General features: G+C 43.2%; 1 long non-coding RNA gene across 1 annotated transcript; it reads left to right on the forward strand.

Moving 5' to 3' along the window:
- The first annotated feature begins 2537 nt into the window (after positions 1 to 2537).
- On the forward strand, positions 2538 to 8681 carry LOC126187679 (uncharacterized). The gene is made up of 2 exons (XR_007537773.1): positions 2538 to 2642; positions 8191 to 8681. It is a non-coding gene; the product is annotated as an uncharacterized LOC126187679 (long non-coding RNA).
- Positions 8682 to 9155: the final 474 nt, after the last annotated feature.

A 9155-nucleotide genomic window follows, 5' to 3' on the forward strand; every position in this document is an offset into this window, starting at 1 on the left:
GAGAAATACGTTTAACGGCTTGCAGAAAGCATCCTTTTCGTGAATCTTTTGTCCATCATAGTGGTTTACAAGGTATGGATGTAGTTTTAGATGCAGAAGGCGCAGTTTGACAGTTGGCACATTTACTAATAATCTCCAGAAATGAAAGAAATTATACCGAGAGAAAAAACGTTGCGACTGAGTGGGCATTGAACTCGTAATGTATGGACTGGAAGTGTAAAACTTACCCACTTTCCCACAGAAGTTCGTAGCATGAGGACGTTAAAGCTGACACAGGTATCTCACATAATAAACAGCCACAAATTTGGTAATAAAATCAGAATGCAAGCACAAACTATACTCCTCACTCGTATCAAATCAGGAACACTCTAATAAAATCAATACCGTACACATGCTGAATGGGGAATGTTGATAACGCATAGAATGATACGCAAGTCCTTGTTGATACAAATAAGAATAGAGATTTTATTTGTTAATATGTTCCACAATCTCTACGTGTTTAATGCGTAAGTAATATGATTTCTCTTACGTTCTTTGATTTTAAGTTCAGCAGGTACCCTCAGTGTCTATTAAGTCTAATTACTATCTCTACTTATAAAATACTGACTGACTCACTCACTTACTGACGCATCATCGCCCAGCCGGAAGACTAAGGGTAGAAACTTGAAATTTGCTTCGTTTAAGAATGTGTGAAATAGGGGAAGAAGGGTTCTTTTTGAAAATATGCGCTATTAGGGCAATTTTGAAGCTGGGCCTATGGGAAGTGGTATTTAGTTTCTCGGTGAGAAATACGTGTTTCAGCATTTTTGGAAATTTAACCTCTATGCGGATGAAATAAGGGGTGAAAAGTTTTTTTTTAAAAAATATACCATTATTAAAGAACTACTAAAATATTTTTGAAGGTACATGTATGAACATTGGTATCTGAGTTCTCGGTTACAAATAAAAAAATTCGGGTTTCAGTTTCTTTGGAAACTCTGCTCCTAAGCGGGTGAAATAAGGGATGAGGTGTTTCATGAAAATTTTCATTATGGAAGCATTTTTAAAGCTACATCTATTTGAATTTGGCTTCTCAGTTGGAAAGAAAAAATACTTGTTTCGCTGTTTTTCGAAATTCAACCACTGTAGGTTGCAATAGGGGTTACAGTTTTTGTGGAAATATTTCACTATGCAAGCATTTTTGAAGGTAAAACTATGAAAATTTGTGTTTGGCTTCTCTAGTAGAGCAACGGCCTTTCCGCAGTGGATACACCGGTTCCCGTCAGATCACCGAAGTTAAGCGCTGTCGAGCGTGGCCGGCACTTGGATGGGTGACCATCCGGGCCGCCAAGGACTGTTGCCATATTTGGGGGTGCACTCAGCCTCGTGATGCCAATTGAGGAGCTACTCGACTGAATAGTAGGGGCTCCGGTCATAGAAAACCATCATAACGACCGGCAGAGCGGTGTGCTCACCACACGCCCCTCCTATCCGCATCCTCAGTGAGGATGACACGGCGGTCGGATGGACCCGCTGGGCGACTTGTGGCCTGAAGACGCAGTGCTTCTCTGTTAGAAAGAAATAGTATACATATCACTGGTTTTGGAGATTCAGTCACTAAAGGTGTGAAATACAGAGTGAAACGTTTCATGAAAATATTTCAGTGCGAAAGCATTTTAAAGCTAAATCTTTGGGAAATTGTGATTGGCTTCTCGGTTGTAAAATAAAAAAAATACGTGTTTCACTGTTTCTGGAAATTCAGACCCTAAAGGAATGAAATAAGGAGATAAATATTTTTAAGAAAATACTTCGTTATATTAAAAAAAATAAAGCTAAATCTATGAAAACTGGTATTTCAGTTCTCAGATATAAAGACATATGTATTATGGAAACATCACCACAAAAAAGTAAAAGACATAATTAACAAACTGGTCGCTTTTTGGTCAGAAGTACGTTCGAAAAGGACCATGCTTCTGTGACCTTAATTAGCGTGAAATATTTAGAAATTGTTGCAATTTGTGAGCAATATAAAAATTCGATTACAGAAAAACAAAAAAAAGGGAATCTATTGAGGGCATACAGCCTATTCGAGCGAAGCAGCGGGCCCTAAGCTAGTATTTCAGTAACAGTAATGTTCAGTGCATCTGGCACAATAACAACAGTACGAAGAAATAACGAAAGAAAATTCCATCATATCGTACAATGCTGTGGTATTTCCTATAAAAACTAACCACACTGATGTCACCTTTACATCAACACTGGCGGATCTCCACCTGTCTGAAGATGTATCCTTATATGAGGTCACCTGCAAAATAAAGTACGACTTTTCTAGAACGGCTTACGTCCGTGGGCAGAGAGCCGTACACACATACAGGTACGTGGTTCTCCTTGTGTTAATTTTTTATGTTTTTTTTTCCGCAGGGTCACGTTGTAGTAAAGTGTGAGAGAGAACTCTATGTGGGCGTTTTATTTTGATCTAAGGTCGCTAATTGCAAGCTAGGCAGGGGACGCCGCTCCCCGCACGGGTTGCTGCGTAACAGCGGTCACAAACCGGCACCCGCGTCGGGTGGAAGGCCGGCGGCAGCTCCAGTATATAAGCTGGTCGCGGTGACGGTACGGCGATTCACATTTCAGCCGGTTCCGCAACCATGTTCCGCCTTCTGGTGAGTCAGAGTCTGTGTATGTATGTGTTCGTGTGCGTGAGTCGCCTGTCCTACTGGCAAGGTGACCACCTCTGCGTGTTCTCCGTAAAAGCTGGTCATAACTCGGTTTTCGTTTTTTATTTTTTTTTTAGTTTTCATTCTCTATTTAGAACGGGCAACTCAGTAACGATCCATGTCAGAGTCAATTTCCAGAAAAATACCGCCGAGTTGATAGTTGGTCAGTGGGGGTCCCAGTTGGGAATGCACTGAAGTGATAAAGGTCTTGAGACACCTCACAATATCGTGTCGGACCTAGCGTTGTGCAGCAACTCTACGTGGCGTGGGCTCAAGAAGTCGTTGGATGTCCCCTGCAGGAATATTGTGCCATACTGCCTCCGTAGGCGTCCATAATTGCGGACGTTTTGCTGGTGCAGGATGTTGTGCACGAACTGACCTCTCGATTATGTCCAATAAATATTCGATGGCACCCAAATGGCTGCAAATGGTTTCCAAGTAGCCGAACATTGCCATTTAGTCAATGACCCGTTCAGTTGGACCAGAGAATCCAGTCCATTTCATGTAAATACAGCCCATACCATTATGGATCTACCATCATCTTGAAACTACCTGGCAGATTAAAACTGTGTGCTGAACCGAGACTCGAACTCGGGACCTTTGCTTTTTGAGGGCAAGTGCTCTACCAAGAGCACTTGCTGTCCTGTAGATTAAGCCAATCGAACAGAGTCACCCCTCAGAAAAAGGTGAATTCATTTTTACATAACATCAAATATTATAGCATATACTTATATTAAACTAATAATAAAGTATCAGAACCTAATAAAAACGTGAATGTTAGGAAAAAAGTTTGGAAGTCTTACGACGCGAACCACCGCCACAACAAAAACTCATTAGTCGACATTACGCTAAACAAACAATACACTCTTTGTTCTCAATCATATTGTGTCACCCGTTGCTAAAACGTTAATTGTAGATAATTATGTTACTAATTGAAATTTAATTATAAGAAATTGTACGAAGAACAATGCGTTTTGGGTTGTTCTTCTGTGTGCCCCCAATAATTCTTTCGCCACGAATACGATGATTCTCATTATTTTATTGAAACGAATTACACAACTAACAACGGGTTTTCCTGTGATTCTCAATTTTCTGGTGCTCAGAAACGGCATATATACATATATGCTTGAAATGAATGCCAATATGGCGCCTCACAACTCTGTACTGAAGGGAGACGGCGCGCGTGTGACGTTGGTGGCGTTGTGACATCTCATTGGTCAACGCTCAGATGCATGCTCAGAATATCTGACATGCCAGATATTGCTCTGCACGTTCGGAAAGACTCCCGAACGTGCTATTCCACGCTATGACGTCAGAAACTCGGCACGCTCAACGCTCAACGTTCGGATGCACGGTCAGTGTGCCGACGGCTGTAGGATCGCTGCAGTATTCTGTGTTTGATGTGGTACTTTTCGGTGACCGCATTTTTCCCTGTCGGGAAGTTATTTATACAATGACAATGTAACTGGGTTAAAGCCGAATATATCATTATTATGTTGTTATTCTGGGACAGCCCACAGATCACTGATACCAAAATAGTCAGAAAATACTCCTGGACAACCTCAGAAATTTCCTCAGCGGTATTCCGTTTAACCCTACACATGAACCCTAATAGTGGATGATGAATGGTTCTTTAGTATCAGCAATTACTATTTGCCAATGTTTACTTCTCTGCTGTAAGCTCTGTTCATGGAATACATCCTTTGGGGAATTCAGTTATTGTTCCAGAAGCCTCTGCAGCTGTTGTCCCTAAGATTCTCTGAATACTTTCGTGTTGCTGGAAGCCTGATAAAGGGTGGGTGCATAGACCCTGAGAAATCAGTACCCAGAATAACCACCCCTGGCCGTAATAACGGCCTTGATACGCCTGGGCATTGAGTCAAACAGAGCTTGGATGGCGTGTACAGGTACAGACGCCCATGCAGCTTTAACACGATACCACAGTTCATCAAGAGTAGTGACTGGCGTATTGTGACGAGCCAGTTGCTCGGCCACCATTGACCAGACGTTTTCGATTGTTGAGAGATCTGGAGAATGTGCTGGCCAGGGCAGCAGTCGAACATTTTCTGTATCCAAAAAGGCCCGTACAGGACCGGCAACATGCGGTCGTAAATTATCCTGCTGAAATGTAGGGTTTCGCAGGGATCGAATGAAATGTAACGTCCACTGTTCAAAGTGCCGTCAATGCGAACAAGAGGTGACCGGGAGGTGTAACCAGTGGCACCCCATCCCATCACGCCAGGTGATACGCCAGTATGGCGACGGCGAATACACGCTTCCAATGTGCGTTTACCGCGATGTCGCCTAACACGGATGCGACCATCACGATGCTGTAAACAGAACCTGTATTCATCCGAAAAAATGACGTTTCGCCATTCGTGCACCCACCTTCGTCGTTGAGTACACCATCGCAGGCGCTCCTGTCTGTGATGCAGCGTCAAGAGTAACCGCAGCCATGGCCTACGAGCTGATAGTCCATGCTGCTGCAAACGACGTCGAACTGTTCGTGCAGATGGTTGTTGTCTTGTAAACGTCCCCATCTGTTGACTCACGGATCAAGACGTGGCTGCACGATCCGTTACAGCCATGTGGATAAGATGCCTGTCATTTCTGCTGCTAGTGATATGAGGCCGTTGGGATCCATCACGGCGTTCCGTATTACCCTCCTGAACCCTCCGATTCCATATTTTGCTAACAGTCATTGGATCTCGACCAACGCGAGCCGCAACGTCGCGATACGATAAACCGCAATCGCGATAGGCTACAATCCGACCTTTATCAAAGTCGGAAACATGATGGTACGCATTTCTCCTCCTTACACGAGGCGTCACAACAACGTTTCATCTACACCTACATCCATACTCCGCAAGTCACCTGACGGTCTGTGGCGGAGGGTACTTTGAGTACCTCTGTCGGTTCTCCCTTCTATTCCAGTCTCATATTGTTCGTGGAAAGAAAGATATTCGGTATGCCTCTCTGTGGGCTCTAATCTCTCTGATTTTATTCTCATCGTCTCTTCGCGAGATATACATAGGAGGGAGCAATATACTGCTTGACTCCTCGGTGAAGGTATGTTCTCGAAACTTAAACAAAAGTCCGTACCGAGCTACGGAGCGTCTCTCCTGCTGAGTCTTCCACTGGAGTTTATCTACCATCTCCGTAACGCTTTAGCGATTACTAAGTGATCCTGTAATGAAGAGCGCTGCTCTCCGTTGGATCTTCTCTGTCTCCTCTATCAACCCTATCTGGTACGGATGCCACACTGGTGAGCAGTATTCAAGCAGTGTGCGAACAAGTGTGCTTCAACTTACTTCCTTTGTTTTCGAACTGCATTCCCTAGGATTCTTCCAATGAATCTCAATCTGGCACCCGCTTTTCCGGAACCACGAGGCTGCTACGGTCGCAAGTTCGAATCCTGCCTCGGGCATGGATGTGTGTGATGTCCTTAGATAGTTAGGTTTAATTAGTTCTAAGTTTTAGGGGACTGATGACCTCAGCAGTTAAGTCCCATAGTGCTTAGAGCCATTTGAACCATCTGCTTTACCGACGATCAACTTTATATGATCCTTCCATTTTAAATAACTCTAATGCCTACTCCCAGATAATTTATGGATTTAACTGTTTCCAGTTGCTGACCAGCTATATTGTAGCTAAATGATAAAGTATCTTCCTTTCTATGTATTCGCAGCACATTACACTTGTCTACATTGAGATTCAATTTCCATTCCCTGAACCATGCGTCAATTCGTTGCAGATCCTCCTGCATTTCGGTACAATTTTCCATTGTCAGAACCTCTCGATATACCACAGCATCATCCGCAAAAAGCCTCAGTGAACTTCCGATGTTATCCACAAGGTCATTTATGTATATTGTGAATAACAACGGTCCTACGTCACTCCCCTGCGGCACACCTGAAATCAGTCTTAGTTCGGAAGACTTCTCTCCATTGATAATGACATGCTGCGTTCTGTTATCTAGGAACTCTTCAATCCAATCACACAATCGGTCTGTTATTCCATTCATATCATTGTTTATTACACGACTGTGGGGAACCGTATCGAACGCCTTGCGGAAGTCAGGAAATACGGCATCGACCTGGGAACTCTTGTCTACAGCCCTTTGAGTCTCGTGGACGAATAGGGTGAGCTGGGTTTCACACGATCGTCTTTTTCGAAACCCATGCTGATTAGATTTCTAGTCTCCAGAAAAGTCATTATACCCGAACATAATACATGTTCCAAAATTCTACAACTGATAGAAGTTAGAGATATAGGTCTATAGTTCTGCACATCTGTTCGACGTCCCTTCTTGAAAACGGAATGACCTGTGCCGTTTTCCAATCCTTTGGAACGCTACGCTCTTCTAGGGACGTACGGAAAACCGCTGCAAGAAGGGGTGGGGGGGGGCAAGTTACTTCGCTTACTCTGTGTAAAATCGAACTGGTATCCCATCAGGTCCAGCAGCCTTTTCTCTTTTGAGCGATTTTAATTGTTTCTCTATCCCTCTGTCGTCCATTTCGATATCTACCATTTTGTCATCTGTGCGACAATCTAGAGAAGGAACTATAGTGCAGTCTTCCTCTGTGAAACAGCTTTGGAAATACACATTTAGTATTTAGGCCTTTAGTCTGTCATCCTCTGTTTCAGTACGATTTTGGTCAAAGAGTGTCTAGATATTTTGTTTTGATCCACCTTCCGCTTTGACATAAAACCAAAATTTCTTAGGATTTTCTGCCAAGTCAGTACATAGAACTTTACTTTCGAATTCATTGAACGCCTCTCGCATAGCCCTCCTCACAGTACATTTCGCTTCGCGTAATTTTTGTATGTCTGCAAGGCTTTGGCTATGTTTATGTTTGCTGTGAAGTTCCCTTTGCTTCCGCAGCAGTTTTCTAACTCGGTTGTTGTACCACGGTGGCTCTTTTCCATCTCTTACGATCTTGCTTGGCACATACTCATCTAATGCATATTGTACTATGGTTCTGAACTTTGTCCACTGATCCTCAACACTATCTGCACTTGAGACAAAACTTTTGTGTTGAGCCATCAAGTACACTGAAATCTGGTTTTTGTTATTTTTGCTAAACAGAAAAATCTCCCTACCTTTTTTAATATTTCTATTTACGGCTGAAATCATCGATGCAGTAACCGCTTTATGATCGCTGATTCCCTGTTCTGCGTTAACTGTTTCAAAAGGCAACGCGCGATCAACTACAGTTTGTGTATGAGAAATCGGTTGGAAACTTTCCTCGTGTCAGCACATTGTAGGTGTCTTCAGCGGCGCCAACCTTGTGTGAATGCTCTGAAAAGCTAATCATTTGCATATCACAGCATCTTCTTCCTGTCGGTTAAATTTCCCGTCTGTAGCACGTCATCTTCGTGGTGTAGCAATTTTAATGGCCAGTAGTGTAATATAAATTTTAAGACAGTTTAACTTGCAAAATAATCAGGAAATGTGGTGAGACTAAGCTGCGCCTACTGCGTCATGTTGCAGCTGTTGTTCCTGGCGCTGGTGCTGTCGGCGGTGTTGACCGTCGAGGCTGCCGGCTACGGATACAGGCGCGGCGGCGGCCGCGGCTATGGCGGCTATGGCGGCTACGGTGGCTACAGGCGCGGCGGCGGTTACTACAGACACGGATAGCCGCACCTCCACACCACCTGCTGCACCGACACCTCTCTAGAGGACGGCTGCGCCACCAGCAACGTAGTTACAAAAACAATCTCCTAGCTGCACGTATATCAGTGTCCATAAGTTACTTCCAATTCATTCCTTGTATGTGAACAAGAAATGATTTTCTAAGTGCAACCAAAGATTACAGATCAGCTTATCTGTGCATTACGTTTGGTCAATACTCATCCATTATGACACTCAACTGTCGAAGAAATATATAAATGTTTTACATCTACTAGGTAGCAGATATGTAGCTCCAATGTAACAGTTCATTTATAAAAATTAAAGAAATACAAAAGATTGTTTAATTAAAATCGTTGTATCTCATACACCGCCTCTGCTTTCTGAATTATACCTGTGTCAGAGGGATATCTTCTCACATATAACTGACGTAAACATTCAGATTATATAACATTCATTCCACAGTCGAACAAGTAAAGCTTCGAGGGTGAGTCAATTGAATTAAATATTATTTATTCTGCAGAAGTGGTACAAATCTGTATCACCTTTCAACACAATATCTCCCATGCTCAATGCAAGTCCTCTAGCGCTTACAAAGTGCATAAATTCCTTTAGAAAAAAATTCCTTTGGTAGTCTGCGCAACCGCTCATGCACCATGTCACGTACCTCTTCATCAGAACCGAACTTCTCTCCTCCCATTGCGTCTTTGAGTGGTTCGTACATATGGAAATCATTTGGGGCAAGGTCTGCTGAGTATGGTGGATGAGGAAGATACTCAAAATACAGGTCTGTGGTTGGTGCGACTGTTGTACGGGTAGTGTGGGGC

The sequence above is a fragment of the Schistocerca cancellata genome, chromosome 5, assembly GCF_023864275.1.
Source record: "Schistocerca cancellata isolate TAMUIC-IGC-003103 chromosome 5, iqSchCanc2.1, whole genome shotgun sequence".
NCBI lineage: Eukaryota > Metazoa > Arthropoda > Insecta > Orthoptera > Acrididae > Schistocerca > Schistocerca cancellata.